We start from the raw sequence: 19,467 nt of genomic DNA, 5'->3' as shown, positions 1-19,467 counted from the left end.
CAAAACTTGGACTGAGAGAGTTTGAAACACGCATATTTAACAGTCCAGAACTTAATTTTCAATAAACCGGAGCGCCATTCCGGTTCATAAAATTCCCAAAATTATCACCCCGCCCCGCCTTATGATAAAATTAATCTGACTGTCTGACGTAGATAAGTCATATAACAAAGAATCTAACACACTTATTTTTATAAAAAAAAAACATAAAATTAGAAAACTATGTATGTATACATTTATGTACATAATATGTAAATAATTTCGTAAAATTATCGAGCGCTCCGGTTCCTAAAATTTTCCATTTCGAATACTGGACTCGATACGTATATAACTCATTCGAATTGACTCAGTTTAAAGCTAGTTGCCTCCTTCTTGGCAAAATTTAAAACACAATCGATACTTTTCAAACATATTATACATTTATCAGTGGCGAAGACTCCATACTAGGCGAATATTTAAAGCCTACCTTCTTAAGAAAAATATTTTTTAATTGCATATTGACATATTTATATACTTAATCACTTCATTATTTTATGTTATATAAAAATAATTTATTTTGCCAACGAGATCGCATATGTAGGAATGTATTACAGTATTACACAGTTTACAAAACAACTGCAAAGGTATTAAAAAAACCACAGTGCGCTGCGCCGTAAATTAAATAATAAATGCCGCGACTTCTCGACGTAAAAAAATTTCCGATTATGTTTGGAATAATTCTGATTTTTTTTTTGTACGGACTTTACCTGACTTTACCTGACTTTAACTGAACCTCAGCAAGTCTGCTGATTTGTACGAAATGAGGCAAGCTCCTTTCGCAGAGCCTAAAACATTCGCGCATAATATTGTTGTCACGACTGCGCACTTTGTCCAAAATCATTAATAATTAGATAATTAAAAAAATAATTTCAACGGCGTTTAATCGAATATTAATAAATAAGTAAGTATAGATTGTTTTTAAAAATAAAAATAAATTTTATCTAATGATTTTTGATGGGTATACATGTTTTGAAAAATACGTAATTTAAACACATCGCTCATTTTTATGTCGTCAATGAGTTTTTGAAGTTTCATTGAATTAGTGTGTCGTTATCATTTATTAGTGTGTGCCTATTCATTAGTAGTAAATATCGTACTATTCTCGTAAGTATACCTGACAAGTGTGCTCTTTTTATCATATCTCCACAGCCTACCTCTTTCCAAAAGTCACCCTTCGCCACTGACATTTATAGAAGAAACTGTTTAAACCTTCATCAAACATTACAGTAATATCAAAATATCTTTTTTGTAGATTGTGACATAGGTAATATTGCTATATTCATGTGATAAATACATTTTTAGAATCGATTGACAACGAGAGAGTATCTTCACAACATCATAATAATATGTCATGTATATTTTTGAAGTTATAATTCTTTTGGCGCGTTTGGGAAAACAGATCACAGTGTATTTTTGACGAGTGACGAAGTAGCACTTAATTTATTATTATGATTATATTCATTTCGGTCTCAAGGGTACATTTAGTTAGTCGTTCAATACAATCAAGTAAAGAGCACGTGTTGTAAACATAACCAATATTGTGTCATAATAAATATATAAATGTTTATAAACAAATTTCTGGAGTTAATTTATATTCATAAATCTTTATTTATACTGGAGTGTATATTTATTTTTCATTGTAAAGATTTTGTATCAAGATTTGAGGCTATATTTATCTAAGTATTATTTATGAGTACAATTATATCAATAAATAAATAAATTTTGTGAATGTTGAGTTGGTAAATAATTATTATTATGATTATATCCATAACCGCTGTATGGCAAAGATGAATTTTGGTCCAATACAATAATTAAATTACAATTATCATCTGCTATATGAGACACAGATGAATCGCGTACGTTTTCTTCAACCTAATCTACTGTAATATTAATAGACTCAGGTAACGGCTTATTTTGTTTTGTTACGCCAAAGAAGTAGGTATAACTTCTAACGCGCGTACATAACTACACACACCGATTTTTTCACAGTACCAGTATTAATTCAGACAAACGTTGTGTTTAATCATATTATTATGACAACATTGACAACTCAATTTGGGAAAAACTGGATATAGATACAATGTATGAATACTATAATACCCATAGATTTTTTGAGCGATACGATTCGGCGATGTTGTCGAAAAGTGCATTCGGTGTTTTCTGGGCATGCCAAGATGAGTGAAAAGTGCAGTACAACAAAGTTTGACAATCGTTCTAGCAGAAGATGATACATGGCATAAAAGTGTATTGTCACCGGGAAGATGGAACTTTTTGACCATTTCCGACATCAACCCCAGTGTACGAGGCAGGCCAACTCGACCGAATAATAATACAACTCAAAAAAGTTGCAACTTTAACTTTTTGCTCTCTCCTTCCTTCGCTCTTTATTTTCTTTTGTGTTATTTATTTATTTCACTCAAACGAATACATTGTTGACACTCGCAAGTGTTTTGCTTTTTGAGATATGCCGGGTAAATTTTTTGTAACAATAGTTTTATGCAATAAAGTCAAACCAAAATCGCAATAGAAGTTTACGACCCATTTATATCATGCCGCAAATAAAAATAAACTAAATAGAACTTATTATTCCTATCAGTTATTAAAAATATTATATAGTTTTCATATACATTACAGTAGGTACATTCAAACACGACAGTCCTACTAAATCTACATATTTTTCTGAGATTGTTAATTAAATTACTCGAAAGTCATTTCACATCGAATATTCATCTATTTATTAACTACACACTTGTGCTTTTAGCTTTATCTTTTAGACCTGTACTCAGATTAAAAATTCTTTGCATTAAGGGCTACACGTCCAAAAGAAGTTTTTATAAGTCTTCAGCTGAATGCAGAACTTAGAATAGCTCTGCATTATTAGATTGAATAGAACTCACATTTGAAATATTTTACAGTACAGTACATTAAGTGTTTTTTGAAACATCATATTTAAATTATAAATTATGTATATATGCACATTTATGCATCATTATTTTCGTCAATGGTCCTACTAAAATATGATATATCCATTTATCTATACAAGTTATAAATAAGTAAAGTAGGTTATTTCAAAGAACACCCTTCTAAAATATTTCAAATGTGAGTTAGATTAGTTCTGCATTCAGCTGACGAATTATATGAACTATTATTATTATTATTATTTCAATGAACAATCACAAAATAAATTGAGTTAAGTCCATTGATATTAAAACAGTAAGTTTCACCACTGGGCCGAGTCACTGAAATTCAAAGGTCATTTTAAATCTCATTGGTTCGTCCAGTAATGTAACATCATTGCCAAAACAAGGCATAAATAATATGTAGATACAACTAATGCATTAAATGTTTTCTCTTCAACGCAGATAACATGAATTATTATATTGCCATCAATTCCACAATAATAATTTTCGGAGTAATATTCTACTGCTGTTACTGTATAATAGATAGACTGTATCAAGTTTCTATCTACTTTGTGTATTATTTCAATCTCCTTCATACATTAAGTACGTATATAATTTATTGGCTTATATTTTCAAGTGAGTACTGCAATATTATGTTTATTGATTTAGTAAATGCTTGCATCGTATTGGTTCTGTATCTCAGAATCCATTAATGCGATTAAATCGGCTGAGTATATAATATATATTCATACACATACCTTTCCAGATACATTTATCCCAATGCTTCAACCACTCGAAGTCTATTTTCATTATTGAGTAACTTTATCGAATCCTCAATTTTTATTGGTACTTCGTACTAAATTCGTTCAATTTTATGGTTATACTAAATAAACCTCTTAATAATAGCAACTATTGCTTTTATTAATTTAATGTTATATTATACTTCTTAGATTAAATATATCACGACCATATCTGATCCTAATAAGATTATCTGGCCCTCCACAGAGTGGAACTTTACATTAACGTATTTTGTTTTTACGAGAAAAGCGTGTTAGCCACTTGTTCAACCTACAGTATAACCCCTATTTTACGTTTTTTAAGGGACTGAAGAAAAAAAACCTAATTGGAGGGAAAATGTAAAAGGGGGGTATTGAAAAAAAGAACACTTAAATTTTATGTTTCTAAAAAAATAACGTTTTATTAAAAAACAACATTCAATTAAAATTTTTATTGAAAAATCGTTCGAATGTCACGACCCAATCATTGTCAAGTGCGCGTAACTCGCATATTTTGAATATTTCCGACGTAAATCGCGGGAAAGAAAAACGTAAATGCGGGTATTAAAATGTACTGAAATACATCGGGACTGAAAAAAATACACGCAATTGCCGGGAAAACGTGAATTCCGGGCACGTAAAAACGAGGTTATACTGTATTAGGTTCATACTCTGATTCATACACAAATTGAAAAACAATATGTGTACTTGTCAGACCCAGGATTCGAACCAGCGACCCACGACACTATTACCAAAAATTTAAATTAGGTTAAAATCCCGATTGAAGAGTATCAGTATGTTCAGAATTTTAGTGCTTATGTGATATTTCTTCCACAGAAGAACTACAGATAAACCGGGCACGAATCGTAGTTCGGTGATAAAAGTTCTCATTACCCAATAAATACGGACAATAATATGTCACATGCATCGCCACCAGGAAAAAGATTTAGAATTTTTGCAAGGTAGTGTCTGAGGCTTTAAGCCCCAACCGAATTCATTTAATATCCGATGCGGGTGGATGAATGATTTCCAATAAGGCATTAAAAAAAAACAAGTGAGTATAGGACCATTGTAGAGAATTATGATTACCTATATATTTTTTTAAAACTTTAACTTCTAAGTAAAGTAAATTCTTGTGTTTGCTGTATTTTATACTCCTTGAAATGCAAATCTTTATGAAGAATATTCCACGTAGCGCCATTAGAAAATCCAAGTTCTTGAGAACGGTGTGTAATTGATTGTTCTGGATTTTCATCCACATTTTGGTTCACAAGGAACGTAAGATATTTTTAGCAGTATGTTTACGTTTTTAACAGATTAGATTTTTAACAACACAAAAATCACTGTTTGACTCAAATTTTCTAATTAAATTACGAATATTAAACTGTATAGGTCTCTTATTTTGAACAAAAATTTCACGTAATGCCCGAAACGTGGCTCGAATAGATTCGTCATTGTTTAATAAGTTTTAACAATTTGTATACGTTATACTATTGTACTTTTCATGATGATTTGCCAAACAATACTTAACACAAATGTCAATTTTGGTGGGAATCAAAAAAAAATTGCTGCTAAAAATTTAAAATATCTATAGTAGGTACTAATTTGATAACTCATTATATCGACTTTTTTTCTTGCAGAATCAATGGTAAGCGGACTTAGTAGGAACTTCAGGTTCTGCCCACATACTTATTAGCATGTAAGTCAAGTATCATTTTCGCTCACTCTCATAGCATTTTTTGTTAACATTCGCCCAACTCATAATGAACTCGTGGCATTGAACTCGCAACCCACGGCTTCACAGATGGATGCTCTACCAACCAGGCAACGATCGATGTGAGATCTAGGATAAAGCTTCGGAGCCGGTACACCGCGAACGATATTATTGAGAACAGATAAATGAAGCGTCTACTCAACAACATACAATGTTTTTCATTTGGAGAGATTGTTTCTCAACAACATACAATGTTTTTCATTTGGAGAGATTGTTTACTTTACACAATACCTTGACTGGGCATGATTACTTTGCTGATGGGCTACATGAGCTTGGTCTTGTTACTTAGCCAACATGTCCATGTGGCGGAGAAATACAAGATTTAACACACATCCTCTGGTAATGTCCTAAAATGTGTAGGTACGGAAAAGGAAGAGCTGCTCAACTCAGTATAATCAGCTGTTGGGTTCATCGGGTAAAGACCAATTTAGTTGCATTTATGATGTATTGAGATTATTCAGGAGTTTTATATTATATTTTATTATTTAAGGTTTATCTGTTCTACGTGCTTCTCTCTCTAATTGACTTAGTTCATAATCATTTAAACTTAGAGTATTTTTGAGTACGAGGTTACTTCAATTTTAGGTAACGGTTCCTGAAAAGTTTGCAGTCATCAAAAATGTTTATGCTTCACATTAAAAAGCACAGTCCGTGATACGCCCGGTTAAGATCCAGTGTTACCAACTGTTCTTCATAAAAATATGCCAGATAGGGTAAGAAAATAAGCTAGATGGCAGAAAAAAATGCTAAATGTTCTCATAATTCAAAAAGTATGAAGGTAGAAATCACCATTTTTTTTAATGTAAAAATTATTAACAGTATACAAAAACAAAGATCGAATAAAAATTTCTTGTTTCCCAACTATTAAAATTAGTCACAAAATCAATGCAGATAAGAAGTTTAGTCATAATTTTGTATGTACCTAGCATTTATTTTATTAAGATAAAATAGAGCACAAAAGTTCAGCATGAAGATTTTTATGTTTTTTTTTTTGACCATGTCCGATCCTAATAGGATCATATGGGCCTCCACAGAGTAGAGGTTTGTACTAACAGAATTTGTTTATTTTACGAGAAATGGATGTCAGCCACTTGCTCAACCTATTAGGTCCATACCCTGACTCACACACAAATTGAAAAACAATATGTGTACTTGCCAGACCCAGGATTCGATCCTGAGACCCACGGCGTGATAGAACGCTCAAGCCGCGCGGCCACCGTTTAGACCAAGTGTAAATTAAATAGGGTAAACGTGTAAGTTTTGGCGTTATGAAAGTTCAAAAATACAAATAAAAACATAGATTAATATCAAAACTGCTAAATAATAATCGTAAATGAGAAAATAAAGTTCAGATTTTATTTCCACTGCAAAAATCTCGATATCATAGTTGTGTTTTCCTAAATCTTAGGAAAAGGTATTTTTAATCAAATGCCTCAGTGTTTCAATAGTTTTATTTATTTTCCATGTTAAGGATAATTGTTATTACAGAATAAAATATTTTGTTATTTTTATTAAAATTTAACCATAAGAAACAAATATATTTTATTTTAAAGGGTTTTTTTTTGTTTCATTACACTGAGAAAAACTATCAGCACAATTTAAGTAATTATTACTTTATTTTGTTTAAAAAATAAAAAAGTAAGCAAGTAAATTCCATTAATAAAACAGATACGTACAACCCCCAAGTTGGTATATATTGTACTCTGAAGAACCGGGACCTTTAAAAGTTGTATGGCGCCGTCTCTAAGATGTGACCCAGCCTAATGATGGTGAATTCCTCTCGCGTAAAGCCCGAGCTCATAACATAAACTTCTCAATACAATGCAGTCTCGCTTTTAACTGATACACCCTTACAACATAGGATTTTCCATAAAACTATTTTATTATAAACACTTAGTAATAAATAAGTAAAACGCAACATGTCATGCTATGGATAATGGCTAATTCTGCAATTTTATAGTAGCAAAATCAGAAAACGATCTTTACAAAATGCTACGTAGATTCTACAGCACACCATATCGATTGAAAAAAAACAATGTTCCCTACATTCTCAAGGGAGACAGGAAGTTGCAAACTTGTGATTGAAGATACACTGAAGAGCAGGTTGAGATATCTGGAGACACAGATAGATACAAATCTGAATAACCCACAGTTATATTAAGAAAATAATGAACAATAATAGTTTTATATAGGTAGAGGAGAGGTACTTACATATTTTTCACAATGCGTCGGAATCATATTTTCGAAAAATATTTTCACCGAATTCAGCTAACCATCGCATTCTGGGTGCGATGCTTTATCCGCTTTATCGTGTATGCTACCGATCTACTCACAAACTAATCACGATGAAATTTCCTAACAATACGTTTGAAATTTAAACCGTATTCCGTTAATATTGATTACCATAGTTTGTATAATTTTTAATCAAGATATACAATAATAATTAGGTGACAAAATCTTTCCAAGTTTTAGTTTTTAATTAATTAGGGCACGTTTATTTTTCGAACTAAATAATTTTTAAATATAACATATGGTCTACACTCTACAACAAGAATGAACAGAAGTCTATAACATTTTCACCATATTATATTATTATAAGTAAATATTATGTTTTAATTTTTCAGTGAAACCTGAGTCACAGCGACTGTTGTGGATGATAGTCGGCGTTATAAAAAATGACAGTTTTCACGCAAGGGTCGTGAACATAATACAAGATTTTCTATTTTTCTCAACTCAATCGGAAAATTGCCTCTAGCGTCACCGTTCAACTGTGAATGTTTACTGAAAAAGTCGACGACTAAAAAAGCTCGGCGTCTTCCAGTAAATTGTTGTCAAACTTAAATCAGATACACATTTAATAATTTAGTCAGTATTTACTTTTTTATTTTTAAGGCTATTTAAGGATATTTCAGTTGTAATATCATTATCAAGACAAAATGTTCCTAATAACGGTAAGTAATTCGAAGAATTATGTTGTGATCGCGTGATTAAGCTTCAAATGGCTTATATCATGCGTATGCTCGAATAAAGGCGCCTTTTTACGCTTTCGCTTTTAGCTGGTATTATACGTAATCGGTCATAATGCTACGTGAGAATATGAGCTATCCTAACGATTACTTAAATTAACTTTACATCTAATAAAAATAATATGTATCTACGGAATGTTTACACTTTACACATAACCATGATAGTTCCAGCTCAATTTTTTCCTTAAATTTATATATGTGGAAAAGGAAATTCTGCAAAATCTTCAAGTGTCTGGCTTGTTATTTACTGTAGAATTCCTACCGCGTAGGCACCACCGGAGCCTATAAAGTTCGCAATACAATACATTTTCTTTATTGTCTTGCCATACATACGCACACGTGTAGTGGAATTTGGCCTTTTACGATCAGTTTGTAAACAACAAAAGTGGTAAGTAATACATTGCAAGGATTCAGCTATTTCTTTTCCTTTTCCCATCGCGAAATTTATTAGATTCTGTACTTGTATTTTTGGATTCTTTTTTGTAAATATCTTTCGCGTGTAACAGTCAAGTGATTTGATATCTAGTAATATCGCACTATAAGCATACAAATCAATCAACTCATCGATACTTAGTTAATTATAATCGCCGTAAAACAAGTAATGCTCTACTGGTTTCTTTTACCTTTCCACATTAGCAAATTTATTGGATTCTAGACAATAGATTTTTTTTTTGTAATTAACTTGAGAGTTGTGAGTAGGTATATACCACACGATGCTATGTTGACGTAGTAACTAATATATTTAACATGCCGAAATCACTTAAAAAAATACAAACAATGGTCTTAGTGGAATTAGTTTAAGTATAAATAATATATATAATATATATAGACAGTCAGTATAATATATTATTATACATGTCGAAAAAGAGCACTTTCGTTAAAACATAATTTAATATTAATTTAATCCGCTTGATGTCTATGGACCTTCAGTTTTTTTTTTTGTGTAAGAATGTTGTAAATATTATACATAATTGAAATCGCTCTAAAAGATTAGCTATTTTAGATACAAAATCTGTACTTAACTTATTTTCCGCTAAATTGGACATAATATTATGATACACTTGCTATGGGGTATTACCATCATCATCATCGCCGACCGGGATTGATCCTCTGCTGGATGAAGGCCTTCTCTAGCTCTCTCCACTCTTCTCGGTTAGTAATTCTTTGCTGCCATGTTCATCCACCGAACTTTATGATTTCATTCAGTTCATTTTTATCCAGTGTGTTTTAGGGCGTCCTTGTGTTAGAGCGTTTTTGGTCCCTGTAGTGCCCCTTAGATACCATTGTATGACGTCATTTGTCCAGCTGTTGTTCACTCGCCGAGCAACATTTCCAGGGCATTGCGACCTTTATCTAATCGCGTATTCTTTTCTGCTTATCAATAATTGGTTGCTTTTGTGATCATTCCGCGTTATGTCCAACATGCATCTTTCTATGCCACGTTGCATTACTCGTAATTTTTTCATTTATCTTACATTCATATTTTACAAACATACGTGAGCGTTCAGTGATCCTTGGGTACCAATGAATGACTGCATTTGTCCAGCGGTTATACGCTCGCTCCAGCCCATTACCATTTCATCTGATTAATGACGTCTATCACATCTTCTGCTTCCTTATCAATCGGTTGCGCTACTAATTCATTCCAATATTGTAATCACAATTTATGTGAACATTATTACAATGCCATAATAATTAATATTAAAGTTTAATATAGAAAATTATTTTACATATTTTAGGCCAAATCATGTAGGTAAAATCTATTAAGTATATCTACTTACGTCTTGTAATAGCTATAAATTAAGTTTTGATCTAATTCCTGCATGTCAGTCTCAAGCAATCTTCGATCACTTATGCATATTGTGAAACAACCACATCGATCCTGGACTTCATCGATAATGCGAAGGCGTAACTTTTCATCGTTTGGTTCGTATACAGGTGATAATTAAAACGTATTTAACATAAGGTTAAGTTGAAGGTATATAAGCCACTTGAACCACAACAATAATACTACAAAGGTATTATGTGAAGAGTCTAGATGTATATTATTTTATTTTCCAACCCCATCGTCTTTTTTGTATTTAAAAAGCTTCACGATGACTTACCTACTTTCATATGAATCGAACATTCCAGCCATTGTCATAGAAATTATATGCACTCTTCTGCAATAGGCAACTACTACTCGTAGTATCCTTTCGTACGGGACAATTACCCCCTAGATAAAACCCCCTGTTTAAAAAACCCCCGGTGTAAAAAAATCCTTCCAGATATTAAACCTTCGTATAAAAATCGAAACTATCAATCCCCTATCTGAAATTTGAAATGTAAATAAATACATGATATTTTTTGAAGTAGTTCATCAAGTAAGTATGGCTATACGTTTTTATTTATTTAAAATTTTTACTTTGTCAAATTCATAGGCCGGCCTACATAGAGTGGATTTTTTTTTTTGTTTTTACGAGAAAAGGATGTTAGCCACTTGCTCAGTCTATTGGTTGCATACTGTATCTCCAAACACAAATTGAAAAACAATTATTCGTATAGTTGTGCCAGCGTGGGCTTATTTTATACTAGGGGTTAATGTCTGTGGGGTTTTGTCCAGATCGTTATTTGCCTTAAAATCTTAATTTCTTATTTCAGTGAACATTCATAGATAACAAGTATTAGATAAACACGACGAAATAAGTATATGAGTTAAAATGATACTTAATAGTATTAGAAAAAGTGTATTAGAAGAGGCATTAAGGTGTCGCAGTGAAGTGATTTTGTTTTTATTAACAAAACACATTTAACTTAATGTACAGTCGTACACAGCGTGACTGCAGCATTTTTGGCTGAAAAAAATACGAATTTCACTGGACACGGGTCGCATCACAAATATGGCGAATGTTGTACTTCGCGATCTGCCATTCGTTTTGGTTCAAGATACACAGGAAAACTGGACATAGTTATGCAGAAAGTAGCCAGTCCACAAAAAATTAAAAAATGAGATATGATATAAATCAGATGCGAGAAGGTTTTCTCTACGTTCTGCTGAAAATAGCCAAGCCGCAAAAAAATATTCTTGAAATATAATACTATTTAAAATTTTACATACATTTTTAATATCATGTTGTTGCTAAAGTGTCATTATCTCAGCTCGACATTATAGTAGACTGGCTACATTCTGCATAACTACTTTAACTATGTTTCGGCTAGCCATGTGACGTCACTGTCCTGGCCGTGTACGCGGAATAGAATTGCAACATTTTCAGCAGTTTTGATTTATGGCCATGTCGTAGTCGATTTTGTATGTGCGACTGGGCTTAGGCGATCAAATTTGTTTATACTATTGGTTTTTTTGCCTTCGTTCCGAAAAGTGCAACGTATTGCCTACATATGTCATAACATAAAAGATAATATTGTGGACGAAGTATTTTATTTAAAAAAGGAACGGTCTACTCTTTCTACTTTCTTGGTCACTCTGGTATTAATTATTCTTACCGGTATTCATGCGATAATATTAATATAATTAAATTAAAAATACTAACACACATAAATAGTAGAAAAAGTATTATAAAAATAAATTATTATTTTCTTAATACTCATTGTCTTTGATCCAGCTTATTTTTGTATACTTACTACAAATTGTGTATTATGACACCCATCACTTGTTTTCTTCCCTCTTATCAAATTTCGTTAATAAAACCCAACTTATGGGTTATGCGGTAATACAGTTCAACACATAATTGCTCAGACATTAAAGATTGCCTCATCGTGAAGAGTCTCCGGGGAGATGTTAGGAAGAAGCGCCCATTTTTTAGATCAAATGGCATCTTTTACACCAGATAAGATTATTAGCACATCCAAATCAATGGTCTATTTTGCCACATCTTTATACGCTTACGCCATAAAACTAGCCTACGTGATCTGTCCCATAAGACTAGACCACATAAAAATCCCCCAAAGTATGGCCAGATAATGCTGCCATAACCATTACGTACCCTACATTGACATTAAACCGGGGGTCATAGTTATTTCACGTTAGATTATTCTGATAGGATACATTATGTGCATTTTACTGCCTATAATAGGAAGAATCAGCATATTTTCTGTTTATTTAGTAAGGATAAGTAACAATTTACAATAATGCTGCAGGAATATTTAAGGGATACAAATATAAAGTATATTGTTGTAACATTTGTCATAATACGAATATAGTTAACAATAGTGGATTGCAATCACAGAACAGATAATAAATAGAATTCCGATAGGCTATAATTATATCAATACAGCACATTTTGCCGCAGATTTTGAATGTGTGAGTGTCTTACGAAAATAAGACGTGCAATAGTGTGCGTAATACACCGATATTATCTAAATAAGCATCAATGCATAAGCCGAGAGCAGTTGTCGGTATTCGACGTATGACGTATTCTTGACACGTGTTTAAATGTATCCCGTATTCTTCCTTACTCGAGATCGGTTGCCTGCTTCTCCTTACCCGTTAAGTATTTCAGTTGCCATTATTTCTGAGTTCCTTGATTGCAATATTCTTCGCCAAAAATGATTCATCGCCCACAATTTTTCGACCATATATATATTACATTTCTGGCCATAATTCTTCCGTACATATATTTAAAAATATATATATTTTCTGTGTTTTATCATGACGTGTCGTTATGTACCTATAATATATATTTATGCTTTTCCAATATATGTACGCAACGAAGAAATTACCATGGGAATTATTTTGGTTTAAGAATCGCGGGCTCGAAGAATTATTATTATGTGCGAAGAATCTTCTATCTATCTACAATATCATCATCAGCCGGGGTTGAGCTACTGCTGGATGAAGGCATCCCCTGGATCTCTCCACTCTTTTAGTCCCTAGTTCTTTGCTGCCACGTACATCCACCGAATTTTATGAGTTCGTCTATCCAGCGGGTTTCAGGTCGCCTCCGTGGACGTGTAGTGCTCCTTGGGTACCACTGTATGAGGGCATTTGTCCAGCGTTTTCATCCTACTGAATAAGATGTCCTACCCATTGCCATTTCATCTGCTTAGCGACATCTTTCGCATCGCGTACTCTTGTCTGCTTACTTATCCGTTGGTTTATATTGTGATCTTTCCGTGTTATATTCAACATGTACCTTTGCATACCACGTTGCGCTACTCGTAATTTTTGGATTTTTCTTACATAAAGTGTCCACGTTTCTCATGCATATAGTAAACACACTTTTTACTATACTGTTGTAAATTAGATCAAATGGTATTCACTAGTATTATTATGTAATAATAAATAAAAATATCTCTTTGGAATAAATTACATCATTGTCATCCTAGAGCCGGAGTGCAAAGTCATGAAGTGGCAAATCTACGTGAGCGTTTTACACACATTGGTTGAACAATTTACGTTTAAGACACAATGGGAGATCATTTTTAAAGATAGGTACTATTCAGCCGCTCAAATGCACTCCGTGCCAATTTAGTTCTTCGAGTAATCTCGTCATCCACCGTCAATGGAATGTTATTAATTAACAAAAAATAACAATAGCATTAATCTCAGAGACTTGGCTGAGGTCTGAATTAGACTATCTGAAATTCAATGATTACACGATGTATCGAAAATACAGAGAGAGGATGGATACGGAGGAGAACGATTCTGGTGCATAAAACACTGGCGTCTAAAGAAGAAAGAAAGAAAGACGGAAGAGCTAGGCAAAATAATTATAAAGCTATTTGACAGAATAGGAGTGAGGACCTGATCGACGGATCCCCTTCTAGAAGAGAAGAGGCGATATGACAGCGAGTCGCAGTCAAAGCCTCGGTAAAATTAAAAAAAAAAAAAAAAATTTGCTGTTATCTATCGTGTGATCCATTTAAATTACTGCCTACACTATCGTGGCATGAAGATTTGGCAAATAATACATACTCATGACGCAAAGTTTTGGCCCCTCATATTTTTACGAACTGCCATATTGTTATAAATCGAGCTTATGCATCTAGCTTTGTGATTTAATACGCAAAAGCTCTATGTCATTTCGATTTCTTATTAAAATATATCTGTAATACCATTATCGTTTATAATATTTTATCTGTCACGTTTTTTATTTGACAATATTCGATAAGCATGTACATTGTACACATAGTGTGCCCTTTTTAAGTCGATTTGTCACCCCAACTATTTATAATTAGTATGGCTTAACATAGAGAAGGTATATTGAGTAGATTAAATTTATATATTAGTATTATTTGCTTGTATATGCTCATAAAAAATAATTAGTCTGGGTTATTTATAAGCAATTGGTTTGCAGGTTTAAACAGCAGAACATGAGTAGGCTGTGTATTGTTTTAAATAATTATTGTAATATGAGCATTTCTATGTGAAAATAGATCATTAAAAATCTATCAGCGAAGATTTTTTTAGATTGATATACAAAAAAGTTAGTTTTTTGATAGAATATTGATACTGATATTAAAATTTCACTACGTTTATATACCAATAATTCAGTCTATATCAGTGCTTCTAAAAATGTTTCATACCACGGCCCCCGAAATCAGTAAAAAAAAGTCCAAGTCTTTAGTGACCAACAGTACTTTATTTATTATTGATTATTATTATGGGTACCTACTTACATTTTTATTAAAAATAATAGAACATATTTTTATTTACTTGCTTGTAAAGCAACAATTTAAAAAAAATCAAATTTATTGCAGCTACAGCCTACAAAAACAATTTAATGAGATGGAGGGGGGTGACTATTTTTTATATTATAATGTGGTATTTTACATAATAAATCAATATCTGGTACAATGTTTAAAATGCTAATTCGCTGGGTTTTGCTCCAAAATCTCCGTTGAAAGACACGACCTGTGTTTATTTTTTATTACCAGTAAAAATTAACTAAAAAATCTAAATAATTTATAAATATTAGTAGATTATTATTATCCATATCGGATTATTGTAATTGTTTTAACTGATTTGTATCAGGTACTTATCGAATTTTTATGATTTTTTTTTCAAATACTGAAATATTTCGCGGCTCCCTAGCAGGAGCTCCAGGCCCCCCTAGGGGGCCGCGCCCCCAGTTTGAGAAGTACCAGTCTATATGCTGTATAAGTTTCATTAATATTGGTTTATTTCGTGATTGTCGATTTATCGTGGAATAAACAAGAACGAAAACACAGACAAACATTACAGGTTTATTAATTTTATTATGTAGTAGAATTTCTTAAAAAATACAAAATAATATTATATACTATGTAGTTAAACTTAACTCAACTACTTCGCCTTTAGAAATAAAATAAAACGATTTAGTTTGATGAAAATCTCATTACAATCCATTTAATCTAACATAAGTTTATAATTTAGTGAACTGACGTTTACGTGGCAGAACTCCATTATAATTGTTTTCAAATAAATTTATTTTTGTTAATCCTACTTTTATAGAGTCACTTACGGTGACAGCTGTTTCGGCCTTTAAACCCATCTTCGTAATGGTCGACTTTAACTTAAGTTGAAGATTCGTATAACGTGTTTCCAATATTGTGTTATTATCATATTAATTGAGTTGACATTTACTTGGTAGAATTTTATTTTACAAGAAATGAAAATATAATGAATATTAAACTCTACAGGTTTTTAAAAGGTTTTGTCGATAGCTATCAAGACTATTCAAATAGGCCGTTTGCCTTTGCTTAAATACTATACGTATAGATAGAGACAGAATACATTTTCTTATTCGTCCAAACAATATTATGACTTTGTATACTTGGTCCATTATATAAATTTAAAAAAAAACTGTGTACCTATACCCCTTATACGTCTTTTCAATATCATTATTTAGATACTTTAGTGGTAGGTAGTATATCAAAAAGTTTTACTTATAAACACACCGCCCGCAGGTTAGGTTCTTTTTAGATTAAAAATGTCATTCTTTTGTAAAAAAAAATCTAAAATAAATTAGCTTATTATTTGACACATCTGCATTAATATTTTGTTTAGGCAGGGCTACCGTAATACCTACCGGGAGGAAAATCAGGGTCAATGGGCCTTAAGTGCTTTCTCTACAGGAAGATCCTACCGTAGTTAATTTTCTCAATCAATCTTAGGCCACCGCTTCGGAAAAGTACACACGCACTGTGTACACAATATAGCCTCTTCAATCTGGCCATACAGACCTTGAGACTTAAATTAGATATTGGTCCTATATGAATATACGTCCTTTCGCCGTGGATGGAATAACATGGAAACAATAAATTCACAGAATATTATTTTTTTAAGCTTATTTATCAACTTGCAGTTTGCATCGTTATTGTGAAATAATATTAATATGATTATTTAATGTTGTTCGTAGTGATGAATTCATTTTTATATTTATACGTATAAATATGTATTTATTTGTTATAACGTATTCACCCACGTTGGACTGGTTGGTAGAGCGGCCGTCTCCAAGGCTATGAGTTGAGGAATGATCATAGAAAATGCAGTTTTTTTCAATGTTAGTTTTATCTAATAGATTGAGCGAATGACTATTGGATCATATAAGTATATGGAATAACTATCCGTAAAAAGTATAGCAAACATCCCCTACTCTATGAAAGTCTATCTATATTATACGTTACTGTCATATTAATTAATGTAGTTCGTATATACTCAACTTAGTTTTGAACGGGTCTAGGACGATTTGGCGCCAAGACAACTGGACGCCACGCAATTCGAAAATAAATAGACGTTAGGTACATTTAAAAAAATATTTAATATTATTATTTATATTTAAATTATTATATTATGATTTAATAGTTGGTGAGAATTTAAATATGCACACGTAAATAATGATTTAATCCTACATAATATGTTTAAGTTCCAACGAAAAAAAGAGTTTTTTTTATTTTTATATAAAGCTTTAGGAATGGTAATTCTCAATCCGCAATAAAAAAACATTATGTTAAGGGTAAAATGAATTAAAACTACTATGTAGTAGATAGAAAATAATTAAAATTCATCGTCTACGTTCTATTTACGTATCTACGATAATGCGGCGTCCAATTGTGCTGGCGTCCAGTTGTCCCAATCCCTTGTAAACTTGGTAATTTACATTGTTGTAAAATTATTCAAAAACAGAACAGCTATTCTTCGGTTGACAAAAATGAAATTCTGAATACTGTCGGGTTTGGCAAAGTTGAGATAGGGTTGGGAGTTTGTTTCATACGATTTTATATAACTGCCTACCAAAATAGCAAATATTTATATAGGTAGTTAACAATCGCTGTTGATCATGACGTCTTCCTAAGCGGGCAAAATGGTTTTGATCACAACTAAATTATATTAATGAAGCACTATGTGCCTCCTTACATATTATTATGTCATATGCATTGCTATAATAATGTAAGTATTTGATGAAATATATATTTGTATGTTTAAAATTTGTAGTCATTTATCGCTTTACTGCTATATATGTTTATTTATTTTAAAATTGTAGTATTAGCCGATACGGGATAACACACAGATATATAAAAAAAAATCCCTATACAAAAGTCATTTGAATGGGTCTTGCAACCAATGCAATGGAATTTATTTATGAAAACTGTATACATTAATAAAACCTATTAAACGTTACTTAATTTCCTAGTCCGGGGATTGAGAACCCTTTCATCTTCAAAGATCGCGTTAAGTAAGCTGTAACCTAATGAGGACGTATTTAAAACTTCAGTTAAGTGTATATATATATATTTCTTTAAACCCTACGTACGTACTATTTGGGTATTAACTTCAAACAATTAAAAAAATATATATAAAAGTATATATAAGTTCGTAATTGAATTTAAAATCAATAGAATGTAAAACTGGTTTTATTGCTTACGTATTGGCGATATATAATCGTTATTTGATGAAGGTTTGATTATATTTAATTAATTTTAAGATTCGAATAGAAGTAATAAATAAGAAGGAAAATCATGTTAGGTATTAAAAATAAAAGGATATATTATTATGCAAACTTTGAATTCATTAAAAAAACCCGCTATTGATGGCCTACAAGGTCGCAGGTTCAACACCCAATGTCTTAGATCTAGAATTTTTACTGAGTTTATTGATGGAATTAGTTCTGGCTTTTAGAATAAAACACAGTTTTGGATTTATGGCGTTAGGGTCTTTATTTAAAACTCTTCATATAGTGCCGGTTTATCGTTGACAAAGGATACAGAGAAACTGAATTGAAAACACTAAGACACAAAACACACAAAATCACATCAGTGGAGCTTGACGCGAACGTCTTTTTCATCTTATTGTCACTGTGTTTATTACTTACACTGTGTATTCTTGTTTACACTGCCGAAACTAGTAGATTTCATTATCTTCGCTCGCATTGTTTTGCTTAGTGGCATTTATTTTGGATTTTGGCTTCTTTTGATGTACAATTTGTTTGCAGCTATCGTCTTCATCTTATTTGCTAAGCCGAAAGGGCGTAAATGTTTGCAAACGTTTCCGGAAATTTGTACGTATGCAGTTCGCCGCTTTACACTTAACCGTGAAATGTTCTATCGGAAATATATGGTTGTATATTAAAGACAATCCAACCTCTTTGGGTCGTATAGTACTGAGATAAAATGCATGGCTAAATAAAACACATTTCTTTGTGGTCGGTCCAAAATCGGCTATAAAAATTGAATTAATGTTCATATTGGATCTAATGAAATTGGAGATCGTAATAGTATACAGTCTATAGTCTGCAGTCTATAGTCAGTATATAGAAAGCTCACGGCGAACTGTGCTATAGTGAAATGTTTTACGTACAATTTACATGTAACCATTTGCACAGCGAAAAGGGCGTAAGGATATTTTTTATGAAAATTATTTATAATTTAGGTTGCTTAGAATATCATATTCAACATATTATTATCAGCAAGATTTATTATGTAAAGAAGTTACAACTTATTTTTTGGTACAGTTTGTGAACAGTACAGAACAGTGA

Source organism: Rhyacophila brunnea, unplaced genomic scaffold (genome assembly GCF_057557595.1).
Source record: "Rhyacophila brunnea isolate RB1 unplaced genomic scaffold, BYU_Rbru_1.0 scaffold_1, whole genome shotgun sequence".
In the NCBI taxonomy this organism is placed as follows: domain Eukaryota; kingdom Metazoa; phylum Arthropoda; class Insecta; order Trichoptera; family Rhyacophilidae; genus Rhyacophila; species Rhyacophila brunnea.
This window is presented reverse-complemented; position numbering follows the sequence as displayed.